Below are 16,662 nucleotides of genomic sequence, written 5' to 3'. Positions count from 1 at the left end.
AGGACAAAATTAAAATTCTTTCTATCATTTATCTACAGTAATGTCACAAGAGGTCTGAGATTTGCCGATAAATCCACGAGCGAAGCAGACCTCGAGTGACATTTATTAGGACTATTTCGTGAATAAAATAAAAACATAAATAATACATCCCTAAAATTCGCTCACAAAATGTTAATAATTGTACATTTATTAATACTTAACCTATTCAGACATTATGAAGTCGAAATAGATGAGTAACGATTACTTCATTAAAGAAATTGAATGTTATTCAGAAATACCAATTGAGAAAAGCTAAATACAGATTTAAAAAATGTTAATTACATGTACTATGCTTTTTTCTTGTTATAACAGAAATACATTTTCATTAGATGCTGAAATCATAATTTAATTTAAACATTTTATAGTATAATTACAAATAATATTATTAATACATTAATTAAATGAGCAATTGTTATGAAGGAGTGTCATTTTCTTTAGATACAGTGGACATGGAATTAGAAGATAAAGATGTAGATGTGGAAGTAGGATTTCGCACTTTATTTACTACAATGGATTCATGCTCATCGATTTACGTGGAAACAGTTGACGACACTGACTAAACAGAAGAACGACCATGCGATAAATTGATAGCGATAAATCGAACTGCAGAAATTATCGCAACGTATGACTGTGATTGGTTGGAATTCAAAATTTTATTATACTTCATTGGCAGAAAATGGAATGACGTCATATAAACGAAATAGTCATCATAACAATATCATCTCTTAAATTGACTGAGAATATTGGGAATTGGGAAATTAATGATTTTACTTACGGTTCATCCTATATATGTAAATTGAAGTGTAAATGAAGTGTTTTCAGCTTAAGCCGCTTAATTTATTGTATAATGCATACACTACATATTGTTACACAATTACTGAAAACATGCTACAGCAGGGGTTCTTAATCTTCTTTTGTTTTGGCCAAAAGCCAAAGTCAACTACACGATCAACTTGCGCGACCCATGCGCCAATTTTGAACTTAACCGGTGCAAGTACAGTATAAGTGTAGAAATTACAATTGAAGCTTTGGGCCGAATAACGGTCTATGTTACAATCTGCTAAATCTGCAGGAGGAACAAAAATGTTACATCAAAATTTCGCTCATAATTTTACTATCGGATGGGCAACATAGACCTTTATTCCATCAATATGTTTTGTACATTAAGCGAAGTATACGATTGTATGTTATTGAAAGTATTATTACACATCGTAAAGTTTGTAACATTTTTATCTCCAAAGAAATGCTACTGGGGAATACAGACAATAATAGTACATTATGCAACGAGCCTATAATGGTAGTAATTAAGACGCGAGTATGTTTATAGAAAGGTAGGTAGGTAGATAGATAGATAGATAGATAGATAGATAGATAGATAGATAGATAGATAGATAGATAGATAGATAGATAGACAGACAGACAGACAGACAGACAGACAGACAGACAGACAGACAGACAGACAGACAGACAGACAGACAGACAGACAGACAGACAGACAGACAGACAGACAGACAGACAGACAGACAGACAGACAGACAGACAGACAGATAGATAGATAGAATTAATAACTTAATAACAATAATATTTTATACAATGTAATATGTTTACCATTTAATAGTATTATAATATTTACACAGTACTGTGAAATGTCAAGAATACATCTACAGAATAGAAACTGTGACATATTAAGTAATTTTTTAGTTTTACCTTAAATAATGCAGGATTTTGGCTATGATTCTTAATGTCTTCAGGAAGACGAACATTTTTATCGCCATGTAACGTACGCCCCTTTGAAGGCATGATAAATTTGATGATGGCGTTTGAAAATCATTCCTTCTGCGGGTATTTATACTGTGTATGGCTGAGTTAGTTGGAAAATGTTCTTTATTACATAGGAGGAAATTTATTGTAGAGTATATTTATTGATTTGTTAAGGTTAGAATCTCTAATTTTTTAAAAACTAATCTACATGATTCTCTAGCCTTTGCTCCAACTATTATTCTAATGGCTCTTTTTTGTAACAAGAATATATTTTTACTATCTGCAGAATTTCCCCAAAATATTATTCCGTAGGACATAATGGAATGAAAATAGGCAAAATATATTGTCTTTAAGATACTGCTGTTTAGAAATTGTTGTAACGACCTAATTGCGAAGCATGCTGAGCTAAGTTTGTGGTTTATTTCTTTCATATGATTTTTCCAATTAATTGTATTATTAATATGCAAACCAAGAAATTTGGTTGTTGATGTTTCTAGTAGAGGTATATTGTTTATAGTTGTCTCCAATGTTTCAGAGATTAAATTTGAAGCGCAAGCGAGTTTCATAATTTTCATACGAGCGTCTTAATTACCATTATAGGCAAATTCCATACGACTTTTTATGCTCGACAATATTACTAACTTGAAATTATTCATAAGTATTCATATTATTCTTATCTGACTGGGGAGCGGAAGTGACCTTGTGCAATATCTCGTAAATTGTGAGATGTGCGCAGACGCGAAAGTATTGATTTTTTTCCGAGAAACAAATGGCATTGACCTTGATATAATCTAGAGAGTAAAATAAACATTAATCTTGATATAACCTTGAAATTGATTTAGACATTGAAAAACGAGATGACAAATTGAATTTATTTGAATATTATTTACAATTAACGCTAATTATTATAGTAACAGAACATAACCTTCTGCGACAGTATTGAATTTCCAGCCTCCGTGACGTTTCGCTAGTTGTCTTTCGATTGAGTATCCGAGAATAATCGATACTTGCGCTTTCATAATGCTACAATGGTGTTTTCTGATTTATGGAACACCTGAACGTTAATGGATAGGTGTATTTTAATTAGGTCCATTAAAGGGCTGCTACCAGGTGTATAATTACTACATTTCGGCATAAATAAACATACGGTACTGATCAAATAATAACACTATTATTAGAAAATAACTGCAGTATTGATATGTAAGGACACCATTGAATTAATTGAAGTTGTAACAATAACAAACGAATAAAGAAAATTAAATTTTAAATTTGAGAAATTGTTGGGGAATGGAGTTTGAACCCCTGTCCCGAATATTCAGTATCCATCCGAGCAGATGGCTTATCTGTTAAGTATACATTTTATTAATAATTAAGACAATAACAATCACAGTTTTTAAATGATGACTGCAAGAGAGTAATACATTTTATACAGCTCCTTTCTGACATCAAGAGCAAGGTGTGAGCACATCTCCTTACAAGAATTTCCAAAAATCTGTTCCTGAAAAGAAATACCTTGATAAAATTCTGAGATGAACTATAATGGCAAAACAGAACATAGGCCAACTAACACTAAGTAAAGTGTAAATTAAAATACAACTAATAAAATACTGCAAAAATAAGACGGGAACGTCCATTACTTGGAGGACCTTTCGCACTAACTTACGACTTCGTCTTTCTTGTTGTATACTCAAGATCACTATCCCTCAACGACTTTCGTGACATATATTTCCCTTTTTTGTATTTATTTAGCCGGTCAATATCTACACTAGAGTCTACCTGGTTGGCAAGTTGGTATAGCGCTGGCCTTCTATGCCCAAGGTTGCGGGTTCGATCCCGGGCCAGGTCGATGGCATTTAAGTGTGCTTAAATGCGACAGGCTCATGGCAGTAAATTTACTGGCATGTAAAAGAACTCCTGCGGGACAAAATTCCGGCACATCCGGCGACGCTGATATAACCTCTGCAGTTGCGAGCGTCGTTAAATAAAACATAACATTAACATCTACACTAGAAATCGTCACTGTCTTGCAGATGTCCATTTTACGTAATTGATCAACCGCAACCTGATACAGAGTTCAAGTACCCAGTATTCGTAAAAAGAACAAGCTCCCGTGCAACAACTCCCGATACGATGTAAACAACTGGATACGCTAGAAGTGACTACTTCCCATTTCAGTTTGGTTGGTAGGCCTTTCCCCTCTACTCACAATCTCTACCACCAGTGAAGGGGAAGATGCTACTGTCCAACTTACTGACGTTCGACTAATTCACTTTCAGTATAGTGACAAATTTTATCATAGAAAGTGTTCACCGGTACCTAATCTATATTTGGAAAATCTGTACTAAGCGTTTATATTTCATTTTATTGCTATTCATATTAACTGACACATTAAAAACTACTGACAACAGAAAACTGTTTTCTTCACCGCTAGTTGCTACTCTACGCCATACACAATGGGACATCTGCACTATGTCATTCCCCCTGACTTCATAATACAAACTAACATTTCTTAATTTAATTAATTATTACTTGAAAATATTGTAAGAACGACACTAAAATATACTCAAACATGTATTTGTCAAACATCTGTGTCACTATATTTTATATTCCCTAATGCACTTTAGTTAATATTTTATTTTCTAATTTGTAGAGTTTAGGGGGTGCAGATATAAGAGGTAACAGCTACCGGTCTGTCACTGACGGACTCAGGGCAAGTAGAAGGGGAAAGAAATGCCTTCGCATCCTCTCAACTTGTATGAAATGTCGTTTAGTGACGTAGACCGTTGTTCCAACCAAGAAATTCATGGTTGTAACTCGTGTACAAGCACCTCTGATACAGGTACAGGAAAACAATTTTTGTGACACCTGTGTAAGACTATACAGAACATTATTCCATTCAAAATTCGAGTTTGAATAATTGTAACATAGACCGTTATTCGGCCCAACGCTTCAATTTTATTATACAGAGGCACATTACGGTGTTTTCATGATTAGTAGTAAAATATACAGTGTGTAACAATCTTGTTCGTACAGTAATTGTTATTAAAATATATAATTTTGTTAACGAAAATATAATTTATTTTAATGGGTAAAATCAAAATATGAAAAAATAATATCTTCTTTTCAGGATATAAAATAAGCTTCATGAAATTTTTCAAATCAGTATAAATAAACATACAAAATCAAAAAAATGTGCACATTTTATGCAACTATTCTCTTCGTACATCTAATCATTTTGTACTTTTCAAAGTCTTAATTGGCAACTATTACACAAAATTAATATCTTCTAACATATCTTTTGGCTCTAATAATCTCCTTACATCCCCTTTTCATTGAAGAGACAAGTTTCTTGCAAACCTCTGGGGTGATATTCCACCACTATTCTGCCACTATTCTTTTGAGCTCCGGAATGGATGTTACCTTGGTATTTCGTACCCTGCTTTTCAAAATTGGCCACAAATGTTCGATAGAATCTAAATCCCCTGATTGAAGTGGCGTTTTGAGTTGATGGGGAACGTTCCAAATGAGCCAGGTCTTGACGATTTCGGCGGTGTGTTTAAGGTCATTATCATGTTAAAATATATAACTACCCTGGAAGCCTATTTTTTTTAGCACTTTCTTTCAAATTTGTCACAAGAATACTCTTGTACGTCATTTTATCCATAATTCCATCAATGAAGTGTACGTTTCCGACTCCAGAGGAAGACATACAGGCCAATATCATGATGGAACCACTTCCGTGTTTTACAATAGGAATAGTATTTTCTTTCCTGAGGGCAGAGTTTGTCTTCCTACACACTCTGTTGCAACCATCTGAGCCGAAAAGATTTATCTTCGTCTCGTCGGACCATATTACACGATTCCAATACTTCTCTTCTTTAGAAACGTGTTTATTTTCAAATATAAGTCTTTTTATTCTATTTGACTCACTAATAAAAGGTTTCTTACTGGGAACCCTGCCATGGTATCCGTGTTTTCACAGTTCACTTCGAATGGTCTGATTAGATATTTCTTTTCCTATAATGTCTTGTACTTGTGAGCGCAGTTTTTAAACACTTAACCTAGGGTAACGACGAATTTGTTGTACAATGTATCTTTCGTCCCTTTAATTTAATTTACTTTCTTTTGGTTTTCGCCTAAAATTCCTCCAAGACCCTTCATAATTAAATTTGTATACAATATGCTGAACTGTTGAATGTGTACGTCCAACAATTCTACTTATTTCCCTTAAAGAGTTGCCTTTAAGGACAAGTTGAACAATAACTTTGCTCAGATCTTCTGAAAGCTGCTTTCGCTTCGCCATCTAGTACACTACTGTCATGCTTGCAAGGTAAAAATGTAAACTAGGGAAGCCACCACTCAGCTGTAGCAAGCAGGAACCGGTCAGCGTATATTGAAACGGTGAGATAGGGCAAGACTTGTAAGTGTACGAACAGAAAAGTTGCATATCGAACACAACGAATAATGCAGATTTTTTTTAAATAGCAAAAAATGTATTATAGATACATTATAATTAAATTTAATACCGAATATTATGAATAAACCATGTATTGTGGGTCCCTATCACCACGGCATGGCGCGTCCTCAGGTTGCGGATAGAGGAGACGGCCTCCAGATATGGAGGGTAGCTGCGAATATATTGAATAAGCAGTCGTGGACAGCCGATAAGGGGTGGTCCTCCAGCTTGGGGGTTGGGCGAAGGGCTAACAACCCATCACCATAAAAAACAGCTTGTTACGTATCCCTATAATAAGCCTCGGAATAGGACTGATTCTCTGGCACGACCACAGCAAAGGAATAAGGATTTGAGATTTGGCACTTGGAACGTAACTAGTCTTTATAGAACAGGAGGGGTAACATTAGTAGCAAAAGAACTAGCTAGATATAGAATAGACTTCGTAGGACTACAAGAGGTTAGGTTAGATGGGAATGGCATATCACAAATAGGAGATTACTTGTTGTATTATGGGGAAGGAAACAATAATCACCAATTAGGAACAGGATTCTTTGTTCATAAAAGAATAAAATCAGCAGTAAAAAAGGTCGAATTTATCAGTGACAGGTTATCATATTTAGTACTTAAGGGTAGATGGTGCGACATCATATTTATAAATGCTCACGCCCCTACAGAAGAGAAAGACGACCATATAAAGAATAGCTTCTATGAGGAATTGGAACATACTTTTGATCAGTTCCCTAGATATCACATGAAAATTTTATTGGGGGATTTCAATGCTAAAGTAGGACGGGAGGATATTTTTAGACCAACTATTGGAAAAGAGAGCCTACACGCAATTAGTAGTGACAATGGAGTTAGATTAGTCAACTTTGCCACATCGAAAAATTTAATTGTCAAAAGTACAACATTCCCCCATAAGGATATACATAAATATACTTGGACTTCTCCAGATGGATTGACACATAACCAAATAGATCACATCTTGATAGATAAGCGGAGACATACTAGTATAGTAGATATTCGAACTTTCAGGGGTGCAGACTGTAATTCTGACCATTATTTGGTGATTGGAGAATTAAGAGAAAGATTATCAGTAGCCAAGCGAGTAGAGCAACAAGTTAATATTACTAAATTCAATATTTTGAAATTAAAGGACGAGGAAACTAAGCAACATTATCAGGTCGAAATTTCAAATAGGTTTGCCGTATTAGCAAGTTCCGACGAAGTTGACAAAGAGTTAGATGTTAATAGCATGTGGGAAAATATCCGAGACAATATCAAAATTGCAGCTGAACAGAGCATAGGTTATTATGAAACTAAGAAAAAGAAACCGTGGTTTGATGAAGATTGTTGCATGGTAGTAGAAAGAAGGAAACAGGCAAAATTGAAATTCTTACAGGATCCAGTTGAGGAGAAGAGAGATAATTATTTCAATGAAAGACGGGAAGCAAGTCGTACACTTAGGATTAAAAAGAGAGGTTACTTGAAGGAAAAACTGAATGAGGTAGAAACAAATAGTAAGAATAAAAACATTCGAGATTTATATAAGGGTATAAAGGAATTTAAGAACGGATATCAGCCAAGGGTAAACGTGATCAAGGATGAGAATGGTGACTTGCTTGCAGACTCTCCATCAATCCTAAACAGATGGAAAAACTATTTTGCGCAACTACTAAATGTACATAGGCCAAATAGAAATGATCGGGACGAAATTGAAATACAAACTGCTGAGCCATTTATACCCGAACCCACGCTTTTAGAAGTCGAAATTGCGATAGAAAATCTGAAAAAGTACAAGTCTCCAGGTATCGATCAAATTCCAGCAGAATTAATACAAGAGGGTGGGAGTGCATTATATAGCGAAATTTATAAACTTGTACTTGCTATTTGGGAAAAGGAAATTGTACCAGAACAATGGAAGGAGTCCATAATTGTACCTATTTTTAAAAAGGGGGACAAAACCAACTGTGGTAACTTTCGAGGAATATCACTTTTGTTGACGTCGTACAAAATTTTGTCCAATATTCTTTTGAGAAGATTAACTCCGTACGTAATTGAAATTATTGGGGATCATCAGTGCGGTTTTCGGCGTAATAGATCGACTATTGATCAGATTTTTTGTATTCGACAGATAATGGAGAAAAAATGGGAGTATAAGGGTACACTACATCAGTTATTCATAGATTTCAAAAAGGCTTATGACTCGGTTAAGAGGGAAGTATTATATGATATTCTTATTGAATTTGGTATTCCCAAGAAACTAGTTCGATTAATTAAAATGTGTCTCAGTGAAACATACAGCAGAGTTCGTATAGGTCAGTTTCTATCTGATGCTTTTCCAATTCACTGCGGGCTAAAGCAGGGAGATGCACTATCACCTTTACTTTTTAACTTCGCTCTAGAATATGCCATTAGGAAAGTTCAGGATAACAGGCAGAGTTTGGAATTGAACGGGTTACATCAGCTTCTTGTCTATGCGGATGACGTGAATATGTTAGGAGAAAATACACAAACGATTAGGGAAAACACGGAAATTTTACTTGAAGCAAGTAGAGCGATCGGTTTGGAAGTAAATCCCGAAAAGACAAAGTATATGATTATGTCTCGTGACCAGAATATTGTACGAAATGGAAATATAAAAATTGGAGATTTATCCTTCGAAGAGGTGGAAAAATTCAAATATCTTGGAGCAACAGTAACAAATATAGATGACACTCGGGAGGAAATTAAACGCAGAATAAATATGGGAAATGCGTGTTATTATTCGGTTGAGAAGCTCTTATCATCCAGTCTGCTGTCCAAAAATCTGAAAGTTAGAATTTATAAAACAGTTATATTACCGGTTCTTCTGTATGGTTGTGAAACTTGGACTCTCACTCTGAGAGAGGAACATAGGTTCAGGGTGTTTGAGAATAAGGTGCTAAGGAAAATATTTGGGGCTAAGCGGGATGAAGTTACAGGATAATGGAGAAAGTTACACAACACAGAACTGCACGCATTGTATTCTTCACCTGACATAATTAGGAACATAAAATCGAGACGTTTTAGATGGGCAGAGCATGTAGCACGTATGGGCGAATCCAGAAATGCATATAGAGTGTTAGTTGGGAGACCGGAGGGAAAAAGACCTTTAGGGAGGCCGAGACGTAGATGGGAGGATAATATTAAAATGGATTTGAGGGAGGTGGGGTATGATGATAGAGACTGGATTAATCTTGCACAGGATAGGGACCGCTGGCGGGCTTATGTGAGGGCGGCAATGAACCTTCGGGTTCCTTAATAGCCATTTGTAAGTAAGTATATTATGAATAAACTGCACACAATTATATACGTGAATAAGAAAACAATTTTTTTATATCATTTGACAGTTAAAACGTACATTATCACAAAAATAAGGGCTGTACAAACAAGAGTGTTATATACTGTACTTCTGAAAGGTTTATAATTTTGAATAATCATTTCCATTCACGCAGTAGGCCTTATTATAGACACGTTTCCGTCTCATCTTGTAGTAGTTCTAAAGGTCATGATGTCTCCTCCTTGGTCTGTAATTCACCATTATGCTCTGCTTTTCATACAGAGGGAAGCCTCTAGCTGAAGTTTCAAACGGTTTGACCACCTCCACTTTGAGGCGGGGCTACTGTATAGGACGTTTCAGAACTAAGTTAACAAAAACAAAATACAGAACTACATTAAAAATAATTGCATCTAAAAATATTACAGGTTTTCCTAATTCCCTCATTTTTCTCATTGTTCTTAAAAATTTGTTGCGGCGGACAAAAATGTCGACACGTTCCATTGAATATTTCGTACTTTCCTTGTTTCTATTTTTTGGGATTTAATTTAAAAGCCTATTATCACCTTTACGTTTTAACTTTGCTATAGAATATGCCATTAGGAAAGTCCAGGATAATAGAGAGGGTTTAGAATTGAACGGGTTACATCAGCTCCTTGTTTATGCGGATTACGTGACTTTGTTAGGATAAAATCGATTAACTATTTGAATTTAATCGATTAATCGATAGATTACTCGAGTTTTGATAGATTTAAAAATGATTTAATATACTGTACTACACAATTATTGTTAAATTTAACTTGTTTTCAGTGATAAACATAAGTATTAAATGTTCTATATCTCTATATATTGTATCGTTGTATTACAAAACAACTATTTTAATTACTTAGCAACATATTTATTATGAGTCTTATAATTTATTGTGTCAATTTCCCCGGGAATTCTTGAGACAAACATGAATAACAAAAACTATGAAGATTCACCTCGTTAATACTGCTTCATCCATGATTTTAAACATGTGAGTGCATTCACGTGCTCGGAAATAAGTGCCACTCTACCTTTGGTAACAATGTTTCATGCATCACTATACACGAAAAAACATTTTTTTTGTCAAGCACTTCTCCACGATCATTCAATTTAAATCCAAACGTTTCACCGAGTTTACCTCTCAAATTCTCATATGACATAATGGAGTTTACACTTTTCACAGACCACAAAAAAACTGATTTTTTCCTTTATCAAACTAAACATACAACCTTCATAATTGAGGCGTTCAGAGCTAAAGTGGATCAAGTCCATGAGACGTAGTTTTGAGATAATAGGACTTAAAGTTAACTTGCTCTACTGGATTATCTAATTTCACTATCAATAATTTTATTGCTCCATTATCAAATTCTAGTTTTATAAAATATAAACAATTGTGATGTTAATTGAAGCAACGCTTTGGTGACTTGATCCACTATGGCTTAGTACATCGTTAAAAATAATCTGAACCAAAAGTGATTGGTGTCACCTACCGGCGAATGTTTGAAATTAAGACTTGAACGATTACTGCTCGGAAAAGATCCAACTTCAGATGATCAGAAAATAAATTAAACTCAGTTTATGAAAATTTGTGACTTGATCCACTTCAGCTGTGAACGCCTTATATACAAACTCAGTACAGAAACTGCAAGGTGCAAAACTACAGCGGTCGAAACAAGACTGGACCCTATTGTAATCGAATTGCCAGATTTTAGACAGAGAAGAAGATAGTGACGCACTCACTTGCACACAGTGCAGACATGGCTATTTATAAGGGATGAGGGGGACGAATCCTAGAAAAGTATGTATTTCATACGCTAGGAAGATGAGTTGACAACAAGGTGAACGTTTTCTTGGAAAACCATAAAACTTAAGGATTTCGCATTGTGTTTCAACTTTCAATAGAGGTAGACTAGGTCACTGTCCTCATATTTCCATCTCTTTCTGAAGAGTTTGTGCAAAGATTTTCTCAACATTACCTGCATTGCAGTTAGAAAATAACAGTACTATTGTGCTTTGAAGTAAGCAATTTCCGAGAGAGGAATATTGTCGGAAATATGAGTTTGTATTGACACAATAATAATTAATATCAACTACAACCGATTAATTTTAATCAACTCGATTATTTAATTAAATATTTTTTGTCTATTAATCTTACAACAGAAATTGTTAGATTAATCGATTAAATTCCACGATACTATTAACATTACGTCGTGTCGACACATGGGCAAAGACATTTCTTGTGAATATATTACTTTAAATAGTACTTCTCAGTAGAGTTGGGACTGAACGGGGAAAAGCCTCAACAGATGAATCGCGAGTAGGCTAATTGACAATAATAGCGAAGGAAACAGAAATTCACAGAATGTGCTGCTTAATCTGATATACTGTTGAGTCTCCTTCACTTGTATCTGGAGGTTGTCGTGCTTTAGTTTAAAATCGTGCTGTTCTATTTTTGGAATTGGGGTAAACATAGACAACGAAGGCAGACAAAAATTTGAGTCGATAATGATTCCCTTCTCAAGACAGAGAACAGGCTTCTCGCTTTAACACAGTAACAACTCGTCCTAAATATATCTTCAAACGGTTTGAACATGTGACAGTGTCCTCATCAGAAGTGCTTGCTGTGACTATATTGCGCGAAGCTGTAAATAATTCTGAACGATGATACAGTAATACTGAATTAACAGTACTGAAATCATTTAAAGATTAACTGAACAATAATTGAAGGGTTCAGAGCCAAAGTGGGCCAAGAGCCATTTATTAAAAACGGAGAAAGCAAGGGTTAAAGTTAAGTGAATACCATAGTTTAATGAAGATTGACACATCATTTAGTTTTAATGTGCATACTTGTATTACTTGCTTTATGTTTCCATTGAATTATGGTAATAACTTCATTTTAAACCTTGTTTTCTACGATAAATGGCGCTTGGCCCACTATGGTTCTGAACCCTTCAATTCTGGGAAACATCATATATTTGGATTAATGGACGCCCGAATGAACTGCTAAAACATGAAGAAGATATATAATATGAAATAAAATTTGAGAGGCTCAGAGCAGAAACGATGTAACTCCATTTTTTCATAAAGATGGAGCTACTGGCATATATCGTAACAAGAATATTCGTACTTTTCACTCCTATAGGAAATGGGTATACAAATTATCACATAGCTTAGAAGTCAGAAATTTCCTCTTTTTATGAACTATTAAGTTATTTAGACTAAATAATTAACGAATTCACTGTGTTAACATTTTAAATTAGTGTCATAGGGTAAAGGTTGATTGTGATATGAATAGGCTTCGAGACTTCGGGCCCAATGGAGCAGTTCAGTGGGAAATCCGCATGTCGGCGTTCTGAGTATAGAGGCGTGTGAAAATTATTAGACTCAGCACCACATTTTTTACATTTTCATAATTATCATGTATTACTGGCCACAAAATAATTCTGTAGGTAATTGATTAACTAGCGGACTTACTCGTGTTAATTATGTAAGTCTGTGCGGCTTACAGCTGTTTCGGTGATTCATCACACCATCCTCAGAGCCTACTAGATCTCGGCGTCATCTCGTACTTCTCTGCCTGTTGTGTGGGTGCGTTTGATTGTTGAAAAGTGGAGTCAAATAGCGTGTGTGTACTGAAATTAATCTGTGTGTTGAGAATTTGATCGGGGTGTGTTTTAGTGTGTCTGTATATTTCGTACTGTTCTAGTGTATTGAGATATTGGTTCTTGGGTTGTATGTGTAGGATTTCCATAATATCATATAGCAGAAGCTATAACAAACATAATCTAAATACTATAAACAAGTATTAGAGAAGTTTTAATTAGGGATGATGAAATAAAAAAGAAACGTTTTAATTAACGATGATGAAATAAGAAATAAACATGAATAATTTTAAAATAAACAGTTATTCAAAGTACAATTTTCAAATTTGAATGTTTTAGTGGTTGGTGGTTCGGTTGATGTTATATTGGACGTTTCGTAAAAGAAGTGAACTCGTTGATGTACATCGTGTATCCCTCAACTCATTCAGGATTTACGAATGGTGCTCTTCATTTATTTGTAAATGGGGTTTCAGGGAAGATGCGTAGCTATGACCGGTGATCTTTATTAATTCTTGTTCTTGAATGCCAATGCGAGTCATATTTGAAAGTGCTGTGCATCGACTGGAGTGGTTTGTAATTTTCTGTTTTATGACGTCCAGACGAGTGCAGTTTGAAATGTTGGCAAACAAAGAAACAAATGCTAGGGTAGTGATAAAAAATAAACAAATGCAAGGGACGCGATAAAATTTAACAAATGCTATGGACGCGATAAAATTGTGCGATAAGCATCCATGATTGGTTGAAAGACGTCCGTTCGTATCGTTTTATTGGTCAAAAGTAGTGTGACGTAGTAAAGTGTAATATTCATAATAATTATAATTGATTATAATGAACACATTGGGTAACGACTGTTCTGCAATCTTTATAATTAAAGTTCTGGATTTGAAGGTTCTGACGAATAATTTGGTTTTCATATAAACCCATTTTCAAACTGTGTCTGAAACTATTACACGGTTAGAAAAGTCAGAGCAAGAGATGCCGGAAGCCCTCAAATTAGTTGAGGATACATAAAACGTCGTTGAAACCATGGTTTTATGTCGGAACTGATCCAATCCCTTTTTGCCGCTATATGATCAGGGAAATATTAGCTTGCACCGGAACAACGGCGAAAATGTGCTTTAGTAAACCACCGAAGGAAAGAAAATAGACAAAAAGTGTGTATTTAATGAACTGTTAAATTAATTTAACATGTAATTACTGCAACGTACGTTAGGAGTAGAATTGCTAAATTTAACGAGCGTATACCTTTTTTGTTTTATTGATTAATAATATACTTTTTTATTACGGGACATAAAATCCCTTTTTAAGTGCGAGAGCGAGGTCGAATTACTCAAAGGGCTGTGGGGTCACAAACTTCACTAATAATGCAATTACTCTTGAGCGGGAATTTAACCCTGTACATTTATTGTCTTCGCCGCGCTGGCTTTGAGTTAAAGTACGCTCTGTCTATCCAAGCGGTCCGTGGTTCGATTTACGGCGTGGGCAATGGAAGAAATTTATCTTCCCTCTATGGGACTGGTTGTATGTCCGTTGTATTGTGAATGTTCTGTGATATCTCTGAGGTTACTGCGTCGTGCTACTTCCACATCCAGGGAGCCCCGTAATGTATGTATGTATATATTTGTCTTTAAGCAATATACCTTTCGGTGAGGCGCCATTTCACATTATTAGTATACAGTGTCGTCTCACCGTTTTACACGCCTCTCGTACAAGTCAATTGGGGCATTACTTATTTTTAATTTATTATTGCAATTCTTTCACTGATATTTTCTTGTATGTCATCAATTCTTCCTCTACTGTACTCCTAACCCATCATTATACCAAAAATACTGTCCCCCCCTCATTCTACATCTCTAATTATTTGCACTTTTCACTACTCCCTTTTCCACATTGCTACTGTTTAGGTCTTAGTTTTCTTTTCTCGCGATTTATTTCCCCTCCACATCATTTCCTTAAGTCATACTGTTTTTTCACCTTGTTTTCCCCTCTTCCTTCATCACTGCTCCCTGAACTATCTCCTACTTGCGTTACTCTACTTCTAGTCAGCCTCGATTTAGATCTTAGTTCCTTCACCCGCTTCGGAATTGCTCCCATCTGATGTCCACGATTTCCATTCGCTTGCATTGAGGTCTTGTTCTGCTGAACTTGCTGAAATTGCTGCATACCTGTTCGCGTCACTCCTGTTTCTTCTTTCCGGAAATTTTCGCCGAGTTTGATACGTTTGCATTTGACTCGTGTACACTCACCATACTCGTGTCACTAACCTCGCCTTTAGATACAATATTCGTGATTTTTTCGTTCAAAATGTTTCTGTTCCTTTCCTTTTCTTCTGAGTCTACGATCGGTTCCTTTAACGTTACTAAGCACTCCTCTACACTAAAAACCAAATTGTTTATCTTAATTTTGTCCTTGATGAGTTTCGCGAATTGTCCATTCCTTCGTGCTGCTTTAAGAAAAAGGATTAAAAGTCTTCTTCTACTTCTCACTTCGTAGCTCCAGTCGTCATCTTTTCTGATCGTTGTGTTCCCTAGCATCCTTCTATTCTTCATAATCCTCTCCTTCGTAACCACACTCTTAAATTTTACTAATATTGGCCTAACTTGTTCTGAATTTTGTACAGTATTTGCTTTTTTCCTACTCTAAATGCATCCTATACTTGTCCATCACTCACGTCCATACCAAAACACTCCCAACACACTCCTAATATCTTCTCGTATGTATCGGTACTCTGTTCTCCATCTTTTTCTTCTATCCCGAAAAATAACAAGTTTTTTCTCCTCTTTTCCTCCTCAAATTGATCCCATTTGCTTTTGAGAATTTCGTTTTCCAGTTGAATTTCTTTCACCTTCTTCCTTAGCTCTGTCACGCTCTCCTTCATTGGCATTAGGTCTTGTTTCACAGCACTGTCCTCCATTTCACTATTACGCACACTTGACACAGGTCAACGCCTCTACTACACGTTACTATCCCCTGACTTGCACAAAGCGAACCGACTTCCTCTGCAACTTGCTTAAGACTGCGGGCCCGCAATGTGTGGATGTGTGTAGTGTTGACTCACAGTAAATATCCTCCCTTTTGCCAATGCGGCAACACAGCACAGACATGTAAGTCTGTAAAATACTGGAGGTATCCACACCTGTGGAGTAACGGTTAGAGTGTCTGACCGTGAAACCAGGTGGCCCGGGTTCAAATCCCGGTTGAGGAAGTTATCTGGTTGAGATTTTTTCCGAGGTTTTCTTTCAACCCAATATGAGCAAATGCTGGGTAACTATCTGTGCTTGACCGCGGACTCATTTCACCGGCATTATCACTTTAATTTCATTCAGACTCTAAATAACCTGAGATGTTGCTACAGCGTCGTAAAATAACCCACACAATTACGGGAGGTGAAAAAGAAGATATTCATATATTCTTGAATAGTAGGAGGCATTTCGTAAGTAACGAGCAGTTTCTTCCAGATAATATAAAGAAGTGGGAAT

The sequence above is a fragment of the Periplaneta americana genome, chromosome 10 (genome assembly GCF_040183065.1).
Source record: "Periplaneta americana isolate PAMFEO1 chromosome 10, P.americana_PAMFEO1_priV1, whole genome shotgun sequence".
Lineage (NCBI taxonomy): Eukaryota > Metazoa > Arthropoda > Insecta > Blattodea > Blattidae > Periplaneta > Periplaneta americana.
The sequence above is the reverse complement of the archived record's forward strand: the minus strand, read 5'-3'. Positions refer to the sequence as shown.